We start from the raw sequence: 23,610 nt of genomic DNA on the forward strand, positions 1-23,610 counted from the left end.
GAGGCAGGTAGCTAGGGAGGCACCTGATTCTCAAGGGAAGGGGGAATCTGTATACTGGGACAAAGGGTTACTATACAGAGAGTGGACCCCTGAGGGAGGACTAGAAGGTGAGAGAGTACAGCAGTTGGTAGTGCCTAGAGCCTACCATCTGGTGCTTCTAGCCATAGCCCATGATATTCCCTTTGCAGGTCATATGGGCATAAAACGTACAAAGAGGCATATTATGCAGAGCTTCTATTGCTCTGGAATTTCCAGAGATGTAACAGGGTACTGCAGGACCTGTGAGCAGTGCCAAAAGGTAGGCAAAGACAGGAGACAAGGTGAGAGCTCCTTTGATGCTTTTGCCTGTGATTGAGGAGCCATTTCAGAGAGTAGCTATGGATATTGTGGGTCCTCTGAGTACCCCAAGTTCCACAGGGAAAAAGTATATCCTAGTGGTAGGGGATAATGCTACATGATACCCTGAGGCAGTGGCTTTGTCCTCCATTGAGGCAGAGAAGGTAGCAAATGCTTTGTTAGAGATTTTCAGCAGGGTGGGTTTCCCAAAAGAAATACTGTCTGACAGAGGTGCCAATTCATGTCAGATATGCTGGCTTGTCTGTGGAAGTCCTGTGGGGTGAAGCACATGAAGACCACCCCCTGCCATCCCCAGACTAATGGTCTTGTTGAGAGGTTAAACTCTACAATCAAGTCCATGCTACAGGCATTTGCAGATCAGTTTAAGAGGGAGTGGGACAAATATTTGCCCCATCTGTTGTTTGCTTACAGAGAGGTTCCCCAGGAATCCACAGGTTTTTCACCCTTTGAGTTGCTGCATGGGCATAGGGTGAGGGGTCCTCTAGATTTAATTCGAGATGAGTGGGAAGGTAAGTGTGAGTCTCACAAGGAGTCTGTTGTGGCATATGTCCTAAACCTCAAGACAAGGCTCAGGGAACTCATGGGCTTGGCCCAGGAGAACCTGGAAGAAGCCCAACAACAGAAAAAGGTGTGGTATGACAGGAATGCTCGAGTTAGAGAGTATGCTGTGGGGCAGCAGGTAATGGTTCTCATTCCTGTCAGACACAACAAGCTGCAAGCAGCTTGGGAGGGTCCCTACAAGGTGGTAAGAAAGGTAAGTGATGTTAACTACATGGTGGAACTGCTAGGCAGATGGCAGGGGCACAAATTGTACCATGTTAACATGATGAAACCTTATCATGATAGGGAGACAAATGTGCTGAGCATTTGCAGTGTATTGCAGGAGGAGTCTGAGGGAGATCTGGGGACTGATTTCCTCAGTGAAGCTTGGGCTGAGACCTCAGTGGAAGGGGTAGCAATATCCCAGCAGCTATTTCCTACCCAGGTTCGAGAAATCCAAGCAGTGTTGCAGGAATTTGGGGACATGTTCACTGGGAAACCAGGGTGCACCCACCTGGTACAGCACCAGTGGATACAGGACCCCAAAGGCCTATTAGGCAGGCCCCTTAAAGGGTACCTGAGAGTGTCAGATAGACTCTGAGGGAGGAGGTACAGGGGATGTTGGAACTAGGGGTGATTCAAGAGTCCAACAGTCCCTGGGCCTCCCCAGTGGTGCTGGTGCCAAAGAAGGATGGCAGCACCAGGTTCAGTGTGGACTACAGGAAATTAAATAGCCACACAAAGTCGAATGCTTACCCCATGCCTAGGACAGATGAGGCCCTAGAGCAGTTGGGTGGGGCTAAGTATCTTACAACCATTGATCTTACCAAGGGTTACTGGCAGGTACCCTTGACTCCCAGTGCTAGAGAGAAGTCAGCCTTTGTGACTCCTTTTGGCTTGTATGAGTTCACAAAGATGCCCTTTGGGATGAAGAATGCCCCAGTAACTTTCCAGAGGCTGGTAGATCATATCCTAGTAGGAGCAGGAGGGTTTGCCCTTGCTTACCTAGATGATATTGTCATCTATAGCCATTCCTGGCCAGAGCACCTTCAGCATGTCAGGGAGGTGCTGGGCAGACTACAGAGGGCAGAACTGACCATTAAGCCAAGCAAATGTCAGGTGGGTATGGCAGTGGTCTCCTACATAGGACATAGATTGGGGAGTGGTAAGATAAGACCAGAACCTGCCAATGTGGAAGTCATTCAGGCATGGCTTGCACCTGTTACTAAAAAGCAGGTGAGGGCATTCTTAGGGACAGCAGGGTACTACAGAAAGTTCGTCCCCAGTTATAGTACCATAGCTGCTCCCCTCACAGACCTGACAAGGAAGAACAGGCCAGATAATGTAGTGTGGACCCCAGCATGTGAGCAGACATTCCAAAAGCTTAAAGAAGCTTTGGAAGGACCCCCTGTGTTAGCCAGTCCAGATTACAGCAAATAATTTGTTGTGTAAGTGGATGCTTCAAACCATGGGGTGGGGGCTGTACTTAGCCAGATTTCTTCAGAGGGGGAAGAACATCCAGTGGCTTATCTCAGTCATAGGCTCCAACCCAGGGAGGAATGCTATGCAGCTGTAGAGAAGGAATGTCTAGCCATAGTGGGGGCACTGCAGAAACTTCAAGCTTATCTGTATGGAAGAAAATTCACTGTAATGACAGATCACAACCCCCTAATATGGTTAAACAGAGCCACCCAGCAAAATTCCAAGTTGCTAAGATGGAGCCTGTGGTTGCAAGTATATTTGTCAGTGCAGCACTGCAGTGGGATTATCAATGCCGATGCAGATGGGCACTCAAGACAGGGAATGGGTTGAGGTACACTCAGATAGATCTAACCTTCTCAAGCGGCATTTCTCAAGGGTGACTGGAAAAACTAGCTTGAGTTCTTTGGTGGGGGGAGATGATGTGAAGATTGAGTAGAAATGTGTGAAGGCTGCCAGCCTAGTCAAATAGAATCTGATACATAATTCTGGCATTTGTAAATATAAATGTAAAATACAGGCTTGTTTCTTAAATGAAAGAAAATGCTGTAATTTGTTGAACTTCAAGATTGCAGCAACATTGCCATCTGCTGTAAGGAAAACTAAGTCAAGCATTTCAAATCTTTCTTTTGAAGTTAAAATTATTTCAAATCTATCCTTTGTTCCTTTTGATCTCTAGAGCTTGGAGTCAGTCTGTCTGGGCTAGCACATGTTTTCTATTGTTTTAACTTAAGGAATAATTACTAGAGTGTACATGTGAAGTGTCTTTTATTGTTGTAGCTTCCTGAGCAGGTGTTAACTTGCTAAATAATGTAGCCTGTTGGCCTGGGAACCCCAGGCTAAGTGTCAAAATGATGTAATGTGTATACTGGGAAACCTAAGCTGGTATTTAATCAAACATATGAGTCAGCAAGCTTATTTCTCCATCTCAATTTTGTCTTCTTTTTAAGTTAAGAATATATATTAGAATGTATTGGGGCAACTCTGGTGGTGTAGATGGATATATGCCTAACTACAACCCAGCCAAGAGGGGAGTTGCCCTCGAACATGACCAATGAGCATGGTAGGGCAGGGCATATAATACAAAAAAAAATTCTGGACAGAAGCACAGATGGCCAAGACTCTAGGATGCCCTGAAGACTCATGACTGATCTCAGCAACACCAGAAGAAGTCTGGTGGGAGGGTAGGAACATGGCAGTTGACCCAGCATGGATGTAAGGCAGTGGGGGCTGGTGATATTAAAGTCCAATGGGAGCAAAAAAAAAAGAATACATATTAGAATGCATTGATACATAGTACTGATTCTAACCTTAGCAAAAATGTATAGTAAGTGTGAGCTTGTGAAAAAAGTTCTCTGACTTATGCTGTCAGTTACCTCAGCCCTTACAGACCAACATTACCCCATATATACTTTAAACAACATTTCAGTTTAAATGTCCTACTATATTCCATCCATTTGTCCTTACTGCAACTTCTGCTGTACCTGCATAACATCTGATAAGTTCTTCCTTCCTGCAAAATTCTATCTTATACTAACTACCATCTACATCTACCGCACCTTCAATACAACTTTTTTTCTATTTTAGCTAACAAATATACTCTCATTTCTTCAACTAAGTTTTCGTACTCTTATCGCTCTCTGCTTTGTACTCATATCTCCTACACCACCTCTGTCATATTTCTCATACCCATAAATGTAAAATTGTAAATTGACATTTGAAACCTCACTGTGTATACCAATTTATGTATTAATATGTAACATCTCCATATTTTATTTATTATAGTTCCTCTGTAGTATAGCTGCCTTTCAGTTATTATATGTCCATATTGTATCCCTGGGCCTCTGCTGAAAAAGGGTTACCACAGCCCAGTCAGACTACCCAGGTCAACAAAAGCAATGAATAAATCAATGCATCCATTCATTCATTCATTCATTTATTCATTCATTTTAGCATAAATTTGTTACAAAATGAAATGATACCAAGCCGTTCACTATTTATAACACCAGAATATATTATGTGGCTTTGTGTGATCTTATCTGGGTGATTCCTTGGCACACTATAATATATTTCATATACATCCATAATACCTCTTGGGCATCTGGCTGGGGTATTTTTCTATCTTACTAACTGGTGCATTAGGCCAGTAATTTTAACAAATTGTTTCCACTTGTTTTGTCTCAAATGTACCTCACCAGTAAAACCTAAGACCAGTCCCTTCCAATGACTTACATTGTCCATAAGTCTATCTCAGAGTTGTGCAGATGCTGTTCATGTAACATTTTACTGTATGCCTCTTTCTGAGGAATCTGATTCACTTCCCTACACTTTCTCTGCATATGTACTGAATCTGAAGGTCTGGCCATTCTGGGGCATGGGTGGGGTCAATGACAGCTTGCTCAGCTACTTATGATGTGTTAGTAATTCATGTGAATCTAGTTGGATGATTTAAGGAACTGAGATAATAAATTAGGATGAGTCCTGGAGTAACGAGTGGGTGGAATTAGTAATTAATGTCACAGATCAAAAATACTTAGAATTGGAATTACACCAAAATCTTTTCAATCAACATACCAAGATCCAGTCATCCAAAGTACAGTATCAACTAAAAGTCTCCTATAGTGTTGCTCATTTCCTTACCACCAAAGCTAGAAAAGCCATTGCAATAAATTCCCTGTTGTCCAAACTAGGATACATATAGCTGTTCTTTCTGCTCACAATATCAACTGGCTGCAAACAACTGAAAGCAAAATTCTCAGGTTTATTCAACTTCCTTTGCCATCTGAACATCACTATTTATCGATAAATAAAAAAAAATGGTTACCAATTAGGCCACAGCCATAGCCACCGTTCTACTTTATCACCCCCTAACACTGACACCAATACCGATAATATTGGAACCCAATTCAATGAATACTTCACCAAATACATCCTGGCCTTCACCAATAATAATTATCCCACTTCATATACAAACCTATTTTCAGAACTTGTAGACCAAAACCACTTTTCCTTACAACCTGTCCCAACTAGCACAATATATACATATCTGTATAAACTTAAACCCACAACCCTGGCCACTAATAAATTATCTGCAGAATATCTAAAGATCGCAGCCATAGCCATCTACTATCCAGTTTCCCTGCTTACCGATCACTCAGTACTAGAACAACATGTTTCTTCTCTGTGGAAAATTTCATATATAATACCACTCCACAAAGGGAGTAACTCACTGGAGCTATCTAATTACCATCCAATTGCCATTCTATCTCCTTTATCTAACATCCTCAGAAAATGTATACATTCCCAAATAATGCACTATCTGCTCACTAATAAACTGCTAACCAATACCCAAACACAGTTTCCACTCCAATCACAGTACTACCACAGTCCTTATCAGCTTTACCAATACAGTAAATCAACAGTGAAATAATGGCAACCTAGTATCTGCTGTATTCCTATATCTCTCCAAGGCCTTTGATACTGTCTCCCATTCCAAACTCTTATCCGCTCTCTCTGATCTTAATCTAAGTCACTTCACTCAATGCTAGCCTGGTTTCTAGACTGTTTAACCAACCACCAACAAGCAGTAAAATGGCAAAATTCCTTTTCTCCCCTCCTACCTGTCATCCTGGGGATCCCCCAAGGATCCATTCTTGGACCTCTTCTTTTCAACATATTCACCAGACAACTTCACAAAGCTACCCAGCACACCACTCTAGTCCAGTATGCTGATGACTCCACTCTAATCTGCTTCACTCCAACCCTCCCTCAACTCCAGAAACTGACACAAGAATCTTTTACCGCTGGGGAAACCTGGTTGTCCAACTCTCAACTAATACTTAACCCTCCAAAAAAAACCACAGCTAATGATATTCTACCCCACCAGAGCCTTATACCCCTACCTCCATTCACTAAATTCCCATCTAATAATACCCCTATCACACCTATCCAACACACCAAACTAGTAGGAGTTATCATAGACCACACAAGACTACACATTGCACAGACAATAAAAAATGTCCATAAAAACCTCGGAACCCTATATAGATGCAAAAAGTACCTCAACAATGACAGTAAAGCCACCATCACAAGAACCCACCTATTAACTACCATTCTCTATGCCTCCCCCATACTCATCAACTTAAACAAAGCAGACAAACAAACTAAACACTTGCTACAATAAAATAGCTTAATTTGCAACTGACACACCCTTCAGAACACATCACTGTCTAGCAATCAAGCAACAATCCTGGCTAGAATTATCCAACCTGCTTATGTATAACCAGTTTACAATAGACCAACAAATTTTATATTATGTCAATGGAGTTGTTGCACTACAAGGGATACTTAATATCTATTCTAACAAATGCCTACTAAGATCCACCCACAAAGCACTGGTTGACCTAGTTAAAAGCAACAATAATTCTGCGGATTCCTTGCATTCCACTTCTGTTGCAAAAGCATGGAATTCCATTGCTGTAGATATTAGGACCACAGACAACAAAACTAATGTCAAAAAACTCCTCCAGTCCCATTTAAATACATCTTGGATATGTAATTGTGCTGAACCCGGGTAGCCTCACTTAACAATCTTACCATATTTGTATCTGTTATGAAAGTTCACAACTTTTTTCTATACTCTTACTTAAACAACGTGTGTTTACAGTATTAGCAACTAATGAATGTAACTATATGACAGAACAAATGCATCCTTACAACTGTATTGTTTATTGTAACACAATGTGTTCCTTATAGTATATTTGTACCTTACTAACATTTGTATTGTATTTACTATACTAATCCTTGTGGAGCTTTTCTCCCTGGGCCTTTTCTGAAAATGAGATTCATGCCCAGTCCGTCTCTCTCATTAAACAGATGTAAAATAAAATAAATAAATAATATTTAATACACCACTCTTCAAACTACTGACGAAGGATTATTGTTAAAGAATAACCTTAGGGTGTGCTACACAGACTATGATCTAAGAAGTTAAGGTTCCAACCATTTAGTAGGGAATAACTTTATATTAATCTACACAGAAACAGCCTTCTGTAAAAGCACCAGCCTCATGAAACAGAATGCCAAATACACAAAATAATCTAGCAATACTCAACAGAAAGCAAAATGTCCATTTAGCAAAGGAAACAAAGTATGATTGCTTCAGAATAACAGGCCAATAAATACTACTTAATATCCTATACACAGACATTCACATTATTAATGCATACCCAACAGCATAGTTGTCTACAAACTAGAAGCAATCTGATGAATCTATTACAATAATGTGTTCTATAACTATATATATATATATATATATATATATATATATATATATATATATATATATATATAATCATAATAATTATGTATATGTATATATATATATATATATATATATATATATATACATTATTATTATATATATTTTATATATATATATATATGTGTGTGTGTGTGTGTGTGTGTGTGTGTGTGTGTGTGTGTGTGTGTGTGTGTGTGTATACAGCTAGCAATTTATAATAAGTAGAATACTGACGGTTTACTAGAGGGTTATTGAAGTACACATCTTCTGCTCTTATACATAGTTACTATGAACTGTTTTAACATCAGACACTCTCTGCATGCTGTTAAGCTTAATATATGCCAAATACTGTACTTAATTGGTTTCTAAATATCAATCATATTTCCCTAGATTACGGTTTCAATGACTGCTTATGCTAACTGTTTTGCAGTCTTACAACATGCTTTTTATATTTTTATTTCATACGTACATATAAAATGTTGCAATACACTGAAAATACATTTGTTGTACCTTGAACAATTTGTTCAATGTTCAGTTGTTTATTGTGATGTATTGTCCATTTTCCATGTGTCCCAAGGGTCTAAAAACAATCCTTATACTACTTCACTTATCCAGATAAGATTTGTAAACTAATTAAAATAAAATAAAATAATAATTGTTTCAATGTAGAGCAGTCCATGATGTTTCACAAATGAAATAAGAAACTGTGCAGTGAATAAAGTTTTATTTGTGTATCTATTTGTTTTGGCTGAATCCAATATAGTGGGGCAGTAACTATACTATCAAATATTATATTTTGTAATTCATACATACTTATGGAAATGAATATCCATGAATAATGAACAAATATTGGAAAGGACAGCAAAAGTGATGCAAACAGAAATGCAGCTCACAGGGCAAAGTGAAACATATATAAAATGTATCAAGTGACAGAATGAAAAGGTAGCTCATTCAGTCCATTAAAAGGATTTAATGGATAAAAACAAGTTTTTGAGTTTGCTGGTACTTTCTCACATTATGCGTAGGTAGAGTGTGACAACCATAACAAGGTGGTCCACACATCATCCCCCTGATTAGCCCTGCACATACTTATTTATCATGTGTGGATTCATTAAGTTTCTTCGGACTGTGAGGGTCACAAAGATGGTGATTGTACATCCGTTTTCTGATTTATAGTCTCAGTTCCCTATACTTTTTAATCCTGAGAGGATTATTTTGCAGTCCTTGCTTGATTAAAGTTGACTCTTGCAAATGAATAGTTTTTTGTTAGGCTGGGCTTTGCATTTAATCTGTACAACAAACTGAAATTATTTTATAGATTTATAAGTTCATAGATAAATATTAGGCAACTGGTCTGCAGACCATTTCAAGCCTACACTAAAAGCCCTATTCAAAATTTCCCTCAAGCCTCAAGGAGGGAAGACAATGTAGACTTGAAGAGAATTTGAGGCTGCCCATCCAGTTATCTAGGTTTACCTTGAAGGTGGCAAAAGTGCTACTTTGCTTGACACACAGTGGAGGTTTGCTCCACAGGTGAGGGATACATTGGGTTATGAATCTATCACACCAACATGTCTTATGTATCTGCTGATGAAGATTTAGTTCCTTTAACCAAGTACTTGAAACATCATTAGTTCTATGAAAGAATATGAGATCATATGATCATATAGGGATGGATCTTTCATGGCACAAAAGGCTAGACATAGAACTCCATGGAAGAGTCAGTAAGAGACTGAGTACCGAGAAAGGGCTGCCAGTCTCTTCTGACAACTAAGATTTTTGAAGCCCCTGATCTTTTTAATTATGAATCTCTGAGGTCAAGTTGTGTGACAGGTTTAGATGAATACATTACAAAAGGTGTGTTATATTCAATAATGGGACCAATAAGATATGATTAAAGGGGAATTAAGACTTCTTTGGATCTAGTGGAGATGCTTTTGGAACGTAAATAAAAGGCTTTCTGAACTACTATGGAGACACAATGGTCATGTAATAAAGAATTATCAACAAGAGTACTCAGATCCCTTACAACAGTATCTGATTGGTGGAGTGGATCTCCTATATGAAAATTGAAAATGGTTTGTTTATCAGCAGGAACTATGCTACATTTTTATTATTTTTTTTTACATTTCATTTGAGACCATTGTGTTTGTAACAATTGTTAACATGAGCTGTGTTGGGGCAATTGTGAATCAACTGAAGACTGAATAACAACACACAATTTACAGTCAGCTGCAAACGTAGTTAACCACAAGCCAGAACCACAAACACTAGCCTGAAGGTCTGAGAAACATATGCCAAATAGGAGACGGTCCAAAACTGAGCCATGTGATACACCGCTGGTAACTGATTTGCTTTTAGAAGTGGCACCTGCTGCCAGACAACCAATTAGCTATCCATTGCACAATATAAGGATTTATATTCAGGTTTACAAGTCTGTCAATAATGCTTGCATGGAGAACAGTATTAAAGGCCTTGGCCAGGTTTGGCTATGCTGCATGCACTGCATGACTGCTATCTACTCTTTTAATTACTTTTTCAAAGAAATTAGTGAGGCTAAAAGGCCAGGACCTTCCTTTGATAAAGCAAAATTGAGGAGGGTCCAGGGCTGAGAGATTTTCAATGTTCAGGTTAATGTGCTCCGTAGCTTTACATATTAGTCTACTGAGACTAATGACTCTATAGTTACCAGGGTCTGTGGTTGGGTCACCCTTGTATAATAGCATTATAATAGCCATTTTCCAGGCTTCAGGAAAGTAACCAAGAGAGAGGCTTAGATTAAAGAGTCTAAGTAGGAATTCAGAAAGGCCATATTTGGCACTGATAATCAGGTACCCTGGTGTATTATCATTCTTAGTTTTTGAAAGGGCTAAGAGAACTTGTTCCATAATAATTAAAGGGAGTGACTGGGATTGTAGAACCTATGGAATAGTTATAACTGGTTGGAGTAAAATTTGCATTAAATTTGTTAGCTAGGATATTAACTGTTGTAGACAATCTCCAAATACTGTTGGGTATTCATTCTTAACTTTCTGACATAGTTAAAGAAAGATTTGCAGTTATTTTTGGTTCTAGTGGCTATTTAAGTTCATACTCAGCTTTGAGCTTCCTAATGTTTTCCTTAAGCTCTTTGTTAGTTTGTTGAAGTGTGCTGTTAAGGTAGGTAATGGGATCTCTTATAAACATTAAGCATTTATTTTCTCTTGCTATATAATTGATTTATATAGGTATTCCACCACAGGGTTTGTTTTTAAACTTCTTATTATAATTGTTGCAGATAGGGACTACCCTATCAACAAAATTATTTAACTGGGAGAAGTCAGAGGCAGGGGTAGCAACTTCAACAGTAGAATTCTTCAAAGAAGGATTACTGCAGAATTTATTTAAGTCATCAATTAACTGAAGAACATTTGCTTTGAGAAGTCCCTAAAACAGAGGTATGTACAGGGAAAATATAATAAGTTTTAAAGGAAAAGGCCATTAAATTATGGCCTGATTTAACAAAGCATGATCGTACATATGGAGCTGTGCAAGAAGTGTTCATATTTGTGAGGACCAGATCCAGGATATTAGGGCCCCTAGTAGGATGGTTAACTATTTGTGAAAGAGTTAGCATTTATAATGTCAAGGAAGTGCTGGGTATACCAGCCAATGGCAGTATAGGTCAGCCAGTTTATTGGTGAATAGCTGAAGTCCCCCAGTAGAAAGGCCTTGCATTAAATGGGAATTGCAGTTAATGTTTTAAGATAGCTATCATGTTCAGAAGGAGAAATAGAGGGTTTTCTGTAGCTAGCTATGAAGTGGTAATTAGTCTTGTTTAAGGTCATCTGGACATCCGATAGTTCCCATGTGGTGTCCCAAAGAATCTGTCATAAGGTAATGATATCCTTGACAAATACTGATACTCTCCTACAAATGCTAGTCTGAAAACATGATAGGCATTATACCAAAAACAAAAGGGAGTGCTTTCATTGCTCTAAAATGATGTTTCTGTGTTCAAGTTGCAGGAAAGCCTCAAATATTCCGGTATTTTTTGTTAAGACTCTTGGCACTGAGCAGAGCCACATTAATGTGTTCCAAATTAGAAGTCACTAGTTTGGAATGTCCATCAGATGGACTCCACCTAAAAAGGAACTATGAGGACAGCAAAGGCTTTAGCCAGAATGAAAATGCCTTGGTAAGAGAGGTGAAGGCCATTCCTGGCAAAGTAGGGAGACTTGTCAGTCATCTCAAGATGACACATACTAGACCCCCCTAGAATGACACCAACTACATAACCAATTATTAAAGCCAATTATCTTGTCTTTGAATCTTGGCATCATTGGATGGTTTAATCCATTACTGCTGTAGATAATATATGATGAAAGCAGGACTATGCTTTATATTTCCCCATTCCCTGCATTGTAAAAATTTGTAGAGACTAACGGGTAGTTTAGCTCAGATAATTAAAGCTATAAGCTATTTATGAGTTTTATTCTGTAGTCTAGGGTTTGTTTTTCACAGTTTCCATTTGCCTACTATGTGACTGAAGAACTTATTTATCCATTTAGCACTCCTGAATCACCCACAGAAAGGTGGATATTGTTCCTAGTGGATTTCTTGAATGACATAAATAAAATTAAATTAAACATTGAACAGGTGGCAGGAAGCACTGCTGTGGATGGCAGGAAAAATCAGTCTGTTTATGGACTAAAGTCCCCCTTTTATTTCCATGAGGGAAAGTAGACAAGGAAAACCATTATAATGTCATTTAAATAATATTGTCTTCTCTACTGGTAGCTGTGACATCCCCACTCTGGCCCAGTAATTAAGGAGCCTGAATCCTTACCATAACACTGGAGAGGGATGTTCACTTGGAATACAAATAGATACACTCAGTATTTCCAGATGCAGACCTCTCTGCCTCAAACACAATTTCCCTTACGAGCGCACAGCAAACACACTCAGCCTGGTATCTGGGTTTCTCTATCAGTCTCCCTCGAGGTACCCAAATAAGACTCCCCACTGATATAGCTGTAGGGTTAGATTCTCAGCCGAGTGTCCAAGCCAAGCCCTCCAGCACCATCTCTGTGAAACCAGTGTTTCATGTCCTTACTCCAAGTAGCTAACACACATACTCTTTAAGATTTAATTTTCACACACACACACACACACACACACACACACACACACACACACACACACTTGGGAAAGGTTGACACAGATTACCTACTCTACCAACTTTGCCCAGACTATAAGGCAGATTCACTGCCGCCAGTCAGTTACTATAAGGCTCTTAAAAGGGTATCCAGTTATACTGAGTGAAGTTGATATTAATACAAATAGTAATGTTGACCAAACAGCAAGGCTTTCAGAAGTGGCCAGAGTTGTCACCAAATAAATATATGCAAATACTTTCAAAGCTTAAATATTTTCTAAAAAGGACCAGCCACAATGAAACATTAACACAGCTGGAAAGAGTCACACAGTTACAGAAAAACAATACTTAGCTATTCTCACTATATTTTCCGGACTGATCTAGAGAATTACTGTTTGTACTTACTGAATAGAGCAAGGCAAGGTGATGTGGGGTGAGTGGTTTTTGTTCTCAGATCCAAGACATAATACAGAATACCGAATATGGAGAGCAATCTCCTACTAATATCTAGATATTATTTCTGGTTACAGAATGACATCACACACATCTAGTCATCTGAGTCTGTTTCCCGTACTATCCCCCATCACTAGAAGCTGCCAGAATTTTAGCACCTGTATGTCAATAATACACACACACACACACACACACACACACACACACACACACACACACACACACACACACACACACTGGTGTAGCTGCTGGAAGTCATAAAACCATAAAATATTTCCTTTCTACAGGAGCTAATAAACCATATGTCTTACAAGCATTGCATCTCTGGCTTCATTCAAACTGTGAGATAACATCTTTATGGCCTAGGCCCAGTAGTTTAATTTTTAATTATTTTTGAAGTTTGAGATTAACCTCTTCTCTTTCAGTATCCTCTGTTAAAACATATACATTTAATTCAATTACAATAATACATGTACATTTATTTTCTTTCCAGCAGGGCACGCTGTTGATACATTTTAACACAAGCAACTTTACAAATACATTTTAAACACAAGTATCTGTACAAATCAGTTTGATACACAAATTACATATAATTCTTTACTAAATTCCAGATATTACAAAAAACAAAAAGAAACCAGCGTATTTCAGAGGTAGCGTCAATACCCACACACGCTGTGAGCAATAAAATCCAAATTTACTGTAAGCGCTTTCGAAGGGATCAATGCCCCAACTTCCTTCCAGATATCCAGATAGCTTATGCTGGAATATGTTACACATCCACTGCCCTACTTCCCCTGGCATGGCTGGCAGTACCTCCTATCATCACAACAACAATGAACTGACACCATGTTTGGATTCAAATAGCCTAAAATAGAAATGTACCCTTATTTAAGATCTTCAAGCAAAAAAAAATGCCTGAGAGAAAGATCTAGAAATCTGTATTAGAGAATAGTATGTCATTGGTATAGGTCACTTTACCCATGATGTTTCTGTTAGAAAGCTACAAATTAGATATATAAGAAATTTTAGCAAGGGAATAGGCATTGACCAGCATATAAAAGAAAGATTAGAATAAGACGTGTGTGTGTGTGTGTGTGTGTGTGTGTGTGTGTGTGTGTGTGTGTGTGTGTGTGTGCGTGTGTGTGTGTGTGTGTGTGTGTGTGTGCGTGTGTGTGTGTGTGTGTGTGTGTGCGTGTGTGTGTGTGTGTGTGTGTGTGTGTGTGTGTGTGTGTGTGTGTGTGTGTGTGTGTGCGTGTGTTGGAGAAAGATATATAATGATTGGATAGATGCTAAGTACAAAAATATTGAGGATACTGAGTTCCTGAATATGGATAAAAAATAGAATCAATATCTGCACTAAATATTTTTCTCTAGATAATAGTAAGCAATTTACTTACTTAGTAGGGAAGAGTTAGGACTGTGAGTTAGATGACCTGGGTTTATTTATTAGCTCCACTGATGAAGTAGCCAGAGGATGAGGAGTGCTGGGGGTTAGTGGTCAGTATGACTCATCCATCCTATGAGAGTGGTGGTATATGTCCTTCTGCAGTAGTAACTCATACCTCTGAACTGTCCATATTTTTGCAGAATGGCCAGATTTTTGCCTCTTATTTTTGGTCTGTTCCTCATACAATTTGTGATTTTCTGGCAAATTGTAGAGGATTGAAGTCACTAAACAATACTAAATATTGACAGACATTTGAGTTATTGACTTCATATCCTTCAGTAAATATATAGTAATGTAAAATATGTAATTCTAGAAACTTTTTAAGTTTATAGGACCAATATTTAAAATCCGTCCCTATTTTGGGCATCCCCCCCCACCCCATTATTTCTGATTTGTCCAGATTTCTTGTACTGACAAGTTGAGAGGTATTGGTCAGACTGCAGGCATTTTACTCATTGCAAGAAAAATAGAATGGTGAGTGACAGTCTTGCAAGGAAAGCACTGATGCCTAGCAAAGCATAATATAAGTGTGGAAGTGTGCAACCAACTGAGAGCGTAGTACAACAGTTATTGCATTATGCCTGCTGGACAATGGGAGAATGGTTAAGTATAAACAGAGAATTTCCTGACTTCCTCCAGCATGGCAAGACACAATCTACTATTTTTATCTATTGTGTCTGTTATTTTCTACTATTGAGAAGAAGACAGAACAAATGATTTTGGGGGAGGACTCTCTGGTCATGTGGAAATCAAGAATGGACAAAACAAAGAATAATAAGTATATTACTCTAGAGACATAGCCAGTCACTGTTTACCCTAAAGTTAATGATCACCACGGACTGATGACAGTAACCTCTCCTCCCAATGGGAAAGTAAATAGCTCATTAGAAAATGGTATAAATATTTGCATCCATTGTTAATTAGTCATTGCACACATACATAGAGTTATGTCTGACATCACTATACATTTTCTAGCATTTTGATCAGTAAAACTGTATGCCACATCTCCAGTTGGATACTGCTTTATTCTGGCATTAGTTTCTAAGATCTAAGACTCAGAAAGGAAGCTAATGTCTTTGCATATTAAAAAGCACCTCAGTGTAATCATTGAATATCTGAATGAAATTGGCCCCTTGGGTATCGAGTTTTGTGGGGAATGCTTGCTGAGCCTATGTACTTGGTAATACTCTCTCAGAACCACAATAATCATTTTCCATTTTGCCATGGTAGTTACTTATCGCTGCTGACATGGGATTCCGTGAAGAGCACAGAACCAGGCCTTTTGTTTGCAAGTTTTATATCTAATTATAAGGAACCTCATTTATCGATACCATGAGGCAGGAATAGGGGTCAAGAACCCTTTGAACCATTTATTTCAAGCTGCTGAGGTGCTGCAGAAGGGTTTTTCACCCACTTGAGTACTACAGATTTAACAAAGCTGAAGGGATTACTTCCATTGTTATTATCTTGACAAAAATGTTTTTGGCATCAGATAATTTCTGTTCAAACTGCACAACAAATAAATGTTGGTCTATAGTTTTTCTATACTGCTTTCTAACTGTTCAGTTCATTTGTTAGCTTTTATTGAATTCATAAATATCATTTTCTCAAAATTTGCAGAGATTAGAGTTTGTTCCTGTAGCTACTCAGTTGGCAAATTACTGAATTTTCATGTTTCATTTGGAAGCAACACGTTTGGATGGCTCCTTAGCTGGAGAACAGATGCTGTTGCAATCTAGACACTAAACTGTGACAGAAAATACAAATTTCTAGTGATCCAGAATGTTTTATTTAATTATTCATTTATTTATTTATTGTAACATGAAGGGTTGATTATTTTTTTCTTGGCATTGTTTTGTAAGGAAATGATTAAACAACACAGCTGAAAAATGTTCTGTCAGAAAATTATACTGTGGCCTGCTAAGACAATGGAGTCAATGGCTATCACTTGGTTGATGCATGAAACATACAAATTGCCGGTTAGTCACTTAATATTATTTTGTACTCATTCTTAGCTGTCACACATTTTGATGCTAGTATCTTCCATACAGTTATTTGGCCCATGGAAAATGATACACTGAAAAGCATGAATTCTGTCTGTTAAGCCCACATACAGGCAGTTAACATTCACTTCACATGTTGCACGTCAAAACCAAAAGAGTAGAAAGTTAAATGTAAGGTCTGATTTTACTATTTCTGATTTATTTGCTGTTTACTTTAATAATAACATGGATACGTTGACTTATTTTAGCTCCAAAATCAGCCTGTTGATAGAAGATTTTGGTACAGTAAACATAAACCACATATCAGGTAAATGTAAATTGCATACCCCAAGAAACAGCAGATTAATATAATTTCCTTTGTCATCATGCATTTTGATCACATTACAAGTTCTACTCCTACATGCTTGTTCGATATAACACGTTTTGCAAGTATGTTGCTTGAAAAGAATCAATCATAAATTATTCCAGTGGCAGCATTTTTACTCATCAAAAGGGGAGGGCTAGAAAAAAACATTATGTTTTGCTTTCTTCCATTCTGCAATTATTTCAGAAGTAGAAATGCTGTAAAGACTTAGTATAGCAAAGAAAACAAAGTACTAATCAATGCTGGCTTACTGAGAACAGGATGTTCAAAGCAATGTACAGCTATGGCAATTAATTCATGTACACAATAGAGAGCAACTTAGATCGGTAATGCAACTTCAGATTGGTCTTTGTATCTCCACTTCAGAGTAATGGCAGAAATGAATCTGGCCTTATATTGAATAGATTCTGAAAAGGGCAGCTGTTTAACACATTGTTAATCAGCCTGATGGCTTCCAGACTTGTCTGTATAACAAGCCACTGCTCTGCATAGTGCAACTGGTTCACAGCTGTATAAAATATACTGTTCTCTGTTCTTTCATAGTGGAATATACATGTGCACCATTAACATAGAAGGATAAAGCCCTGACTATGACATAGGCAATCTGCATTTTTTGTAGTGAATGGGGTGCTTGTTAGTGCAGGCAAAGAAGGATGAATGTACTCCTCCCAGTGGGTTGGGCTGGTGGTCATTGTTCTGGATCCACACAATATTACATTAAATGACCTTGCTTCATTCAGACAATGCATGCAGGTTACAAGTGGGGACAGGACCAAGGTAAGCATAGGTATGACCACCCAAGCCAGAGATGGCAGATTTTTCATTAGTATGTGGAAGAGCACACCCATGTATGACCAAGTAGTGCAGATGGTCTTTCTGATCATACTTGTGCTCATGTCACAACTTGGGGCTGGTTCAGCTAATGTACTGCTCTTCCTGGTGGGATGCTGGCCAGAGGACAAACTCTCCAGTGGCTGCCTGAGTGATCATACTTCCCAAACAGTTCTCTTTCTATAGGATCTTACAAGTTTCCAGTAATAGGGAACACATGGGTTAAAGTCCACTTGGACTGTGGATTGATGTTTGGCAGGGAGAGGGGTAAAAAAATATAGGATGAAAAATGGCTGAATACCCAAGTAGTCATTTTTTCATAACAAGCTATTTTATAAGCTGTTTTATATTGTGTGTGTGTGTGTGTGTGTGTGTGTGTGTGTGTGTGTGTGTGTGTGTGTGTGTGTGTGTGTGTGTGTGTGTGCTCATGTGTGTGTGTGTAAGTATTCCATATGTGCACATTTTACATATATTTGCATGCATTTGCACAATCCCATTCCATTGTCCCATTCAGGAGAATGCAGTGCGCTGTGACTACTCTATAGCACCGTGGTATAAAAGTTCATCATCTGGTCATCTGCATGCACAGTTGCTTTGGAAACATGCATCTAATCTGTGAGACTGTGTACACATTTACATGTGAATACACAGATAATATATCTTTAGAAACAGCCAGTTTGATGCAAGAAAATTCTGCTCAATATGTTATATGTACCATCATGAGTTAGTATATTTTGCAAGTGGCGGAAATGTGAAACATAACCACTAACATATACTTTGATGCCCTATATGGTGAACAAAACTGTAATGATGTTCTCTTTATCAATTAAGGTACATTTGTAGGATTAAAGATGTTATTCAGAAAGATGACACAAGGTGTGATGATGAAGTAGGGCTATATAAATTTGAGGGGAATGGAGAGTGCCCTCTCACATGGAAGGTACAGAGAGGTTTGCCCCCTGCAAAATTAAAATATATTTGAGGTTCACCAAAAGTTGTTTCAGATGGAGTTTTGAGTGAATTCACTTTTGGTTAAAGGGAATTCATCAAATCAACATTATTCTTTGATCTGTAACCTGGTATTCTCACATCTTTGCTATTGTTGTTCTATGCATATAGCAGATATGTACTCACCATATCACTTCATATGTGAGCTCACCTTTTGCATTGGGTAACTGCTAGGAGTTCATTGTCTGTTATAGTTTAGCAACATTTTCTTGTTTTGTTTGTTCCTATACTGCAGGGTGTACATGCCTCCTGGTAGCACATGTAATAGTGTCATCCATTGGTCTAGGACAGAGCGCTTGACCTCTGTACCACTTAGTCAACATCCATCTACTGAGAGAGTACAACATGAAGAAAGAATAGGAGACACCTAACTTAATAATAAAAAAGTCATTACCTGTCAGATTTAAAGAACAATCTAGTCACATTCACACGATGAGGAAGCTATCCAGATATAGGGAGCAGTGGGAGGGTAATAGACATAGATTGCAGAAGACATCCTCACTTTACAATTGATATTGTATCATATCTGACTTTGGAGTCCTTCTGCAGTAGGCTTATTCCAATTATTTGTCCAGATGCTGGAAAATTTAAGAAAGGACAAAACTGGTTAAATAACTACTTTAATAGCCACAAATAACATGCTAATATCATCTTTGAACTTCACAAAGTCTATTAAACTTTTATTGGGGACTATAGAAGAATTCAGTAAGGTATGCAGTTACAAATTAAACAGTGATATATCTACTTTGATACCTTTCAGTCCACAGGGTGAACTCTTAAATGTGACAAGAGGGGAAAGGTATATTCATAAAAATGAAACAAATTAAATACCTGGATATCACATACCATGTAGAGCCAAATAACCTCTTTAAACACAACTTATATCCAGTTATAGACTCTAGACAGATGAATAGATGAAACATAATAAATGTCAGTATCCTACCTAGCTGAAGAGTAACAGAAATGAATATCAGTCAAAGCATCTTCTAAATTTTTTAATGGCAATTTACAAAACATTGACAGCAACATTTTCAAGCAATCTAACATATTCTTGCTTTTTATAGAAAACATAAATCACCCATAGTTAGCTTAGCTAAAATAACAAACCTCACTCATATCAAAAGTAAAAATTATATTACATAACTTAAAACTTTTCTACGTAATGAGTAGTTTCATAAAACTACTTAAGAGTCTAAAGTAATACAGAAGATGATGACTCTTCCCCAAGCTGGCTTAAATCTCTTAATAAGTATCACTAAATTTAAAATAAAACACAAAGCTCATTATTTTGTAATACTGCATTCATCTATGATTAAATTCCCAAAGTACTGATAGACTTAAAATAAAAGAAAGAACTAAATCTATGCAAACAAAATTCCTCCTCTGACAGCTATTTTTAACAATTCAAATATTACCATGAATGATGATATGCTTATTCCTCCTAATTTTAGAAGTGTTACCTGTGCTAAATATCAGTGATATAGTTGTAAACAATAAATTATGATCCTACAGATAAATGACAGATAAAGTGAACCTGCAACCTAATTAAATTATGTCAATAAATCTGATAAGGATTACTAGCATTACTAGAGATAATGGGAAAAATAACAAAATACAGAACAGATTAAATAACTGCTCAGCAATCCACATCTTCTACTTTGTATACAATAACATAACATCTGATCTACATTGTTCCATTATAAATACTTCAAACTACCGGCAGATATTACAACAAATGATGCTATCAGTTATGACTGATCACACATACAGGGTTATGTACACTAATAAATCCCTTTTTCCATGCTAATTTATCAACAATTCATGATTTGCCATATGCTTTAACTAACACAGACAATGCTGGTTGTTTTTATTACTTCACTATCTCAATTTTATATAGCCATGAATAGGAGTAATCAAACTTAAACATATTATGTAGACAGGTATGTGGGAAAACACCAGTGTCTTATTTTTACTTCATTACCCTTCATTTTTATTTTAGTTTTTATTGGTGCATGATCAGAAATAGTTATGGGATGGGTCTCAAAGCTTTCAATCAAATGCACATATTCCTGTAAAATATAATTTCTACTGTAGCTCAGTTATTGTACCTTGGAGAATAATATGTAAATTATGTCCGAGTTCCTACTACTGAATTCACATCTTGCATACCAAATATTTTCATAATTTTTTTCTTAGAAATCTATCCTCCTTTGTTATTTTGCCTCTTCTTCCCCCTGGATACATCCTAACTATTGTAAATCAAATTCCATTCCCTACCTATAAATAATATTCCTGGTTGAAAGTTGATTATTTCCTCCCAAAATTTTCTTAAGCTCCATAATAGCAGTTTTTGGTGGAATATAAATACATGCCACTGTAATCTTTCTCCCTTGCCAATAGCCCCTTAATACCACAAATCTACCATTTTTGTCTTTTTTTATTCATCTATTATTATTGGATCCCCTCTAGCAATTAGTATAATTACTTCCCTTTTCCTCTGCCCTGATATTCTGCTGAATATCCATTCTGAAATCCTCTCAATGTCAAATTCACTTGCTCATTTTTTTCAAATGTGTCTCCTGCAGCATTGCTGTTTGCACTCTGCATTTCTTAATATAATTCAGTACACTTTCCTTTTTATCTATACCTGTAAGGCATTCACTTCCAAAGATAATATGTATAGCATAGCCATCATGATAAAAAGCTATTGTTCCCTCTTATTATACATGACATTTTTTGAAAATGTATCTCCAGCTTTTTGGTTACATGCATTTATTAGGCTGATCTTTTGTACAGTTGTTTCTTTTCATCTCCATTTGAACCTATGTCACATTTTTCAAGATGTTTTGTTTTAGTGGAAACCCTCAAAAAAACTAAATACAAAACACCTCATTCCCTATACGCTTGGAACAAATACACAAAGTTATGTACATCTTCAAAACATGAAGTTCAAACCTCCAGAAAAGAACAATTGCCCCAAACTGCTCCTACAGGCATTATCTAACCTAAAATTAAGGTTACTCATGCAAAAGTGCATGTTACAGCCTCTGCTCCCAATTACAATGATTGCTGAATGTTCTTTTCTTATCCCTCTTCCCCTGCCAGAAATGAAAAACAGCTTGTATGCTTTCAGAAAGCATTAACTTTTAGTACTAAGAAAAAGTGCACTGGCTATCTTTAAATAAACCTAAATTGTATGCTGTTTTATTAACTGCATTAAAGTATTAAGGCTGCTAGGGAGGATGTTACTTCTTACTCACTTCCATAATTTCAAACATAATTTTCCCATAATTTCAAACATACTTTTCATACTAAACTGCTTGCCATTGTACCTTTAAATTCTGCATTCCCCTCAGCATAAAATACTCTGGATTCTTAAGATTAACTGTTTGCACCTGCAGACAGCCTGTCTCCATGGAAATGTACTCAGTAATGAGTCTTTGTAAATTTCACCCAGAAAAGAATGCACAGCTGCTCTTAGCTGCAGACTTCATGATTCCACTGCACATTTGCCAGTGGAAAACAAACAAGCTAATATGTTTGCAGTTGTCAGAAGTTTAGCATTTTCATGGCGTTCATTGTTTTTGTCTTACTTTTAAAACCTACATGCTTACAGAAAAAAATGTTTACAGCTTAAGTCAAAGGTAGCAGTCTAGACATTCACCCTTGTAAAATTAAAAGAGAAAATATCTTAAATGGATATAAAATATACTCAGTGCACTTTTACACCCCACCTCCACCCCAGCAGCCCAAGATCACAGTACAGGAGCATTAAACTTGCTTTTGTCCAGCTTTTTTCTCTTGTTATACTGTAAAACCTATATTTCTTACAACTAAAAAAGTACTTGTTTACTTTAATATCTTTAACTCATACAAAAGTCTCCACATTTAAAATCTCGCTGACTACACACTACACAAAACAGTTTTACCATATATAACATGCAGTTTATATCATGAAATGTTTTATATAAATGGTAATAAGAACAAAAATTGTTTACTTATAGTTAAATTTTCTCCTTTTAGTGTCCTTCTAAACATTAATGATATGGTTCACAGTCCACCCACAAGTTTAACACATTCAACAAAAGTCCAGTGTTTTTCAGCCATGTTTTCTTGCAAAATCGTATTTTACAAATGTACAAAATAAAAAAGCCTCTTAATTTCCCTTAAGGAAACCACTCACAAAACCTTTAGGAACAGCAGCAAACAAACAGGCATAGTCCAAGCTGGCTGATATAATTTATTGTAAAACGTTAGCGCTTTCGGGTAAAACCCCTCTTCAGACAAATTTTACATACTCTAAAACACCTTTATATACAGTTAAAAATCAGCAATTAAGCAATTAAATTTAAAACAACAAATCACTGCTTACATTTAACCCTCCTTCTCTTCAAGGTTGTTTTTAAAGGGACAGCATTATTTAGTCCTGGTGGACTATCAGCAGCCAGTTGTATAATCCATTTAGTCCCACAAACTCTGTATTGTTTACAACATCAACCCCCTTCTTCCCATATTAATAATATGTAATACCATAAAAAAGAAAATGTGATCAGAATGAGTTGAAATATCTTGGCATAAAGCATTTCTTTCATCCTCAAGTCTAATAGATGACACATGATTCAAAATTCTTGTCTTTAACTTACAATTAGTTTTTCCAACATAAAAACTAGGGCGTGATTTACACTGCGC

At 37.4% G+C, this 23,610-nt stretch overlaps 1 protein-coding gene across 1 annotated transcript in view; it reads left to right on the forward strand.

The window, feature by feature from the left end:
- The window catches only part of LOC122787887 (olfactomedin-like), a 304,834-nt gene that overhangs the window by 240,354 nt on the left and 40,870 nt on the right, over positions 1–23,610 (forward strand). The window lies entirely within an intron of this gene.

This window comes from Protopterus annectens, chromosome 1.part0 (assembly GCF_019279795.1).
Source record: "Protopterus annectens isolate FY-2018-M chromosome 1.part0, PAN1.0, whole genome shotgun sequence".
NCBI lineage: Eukaryota > Metazoa > Chordata > Ceratodontiformes > Protopteridae > Protopterus > Protopterus annectens.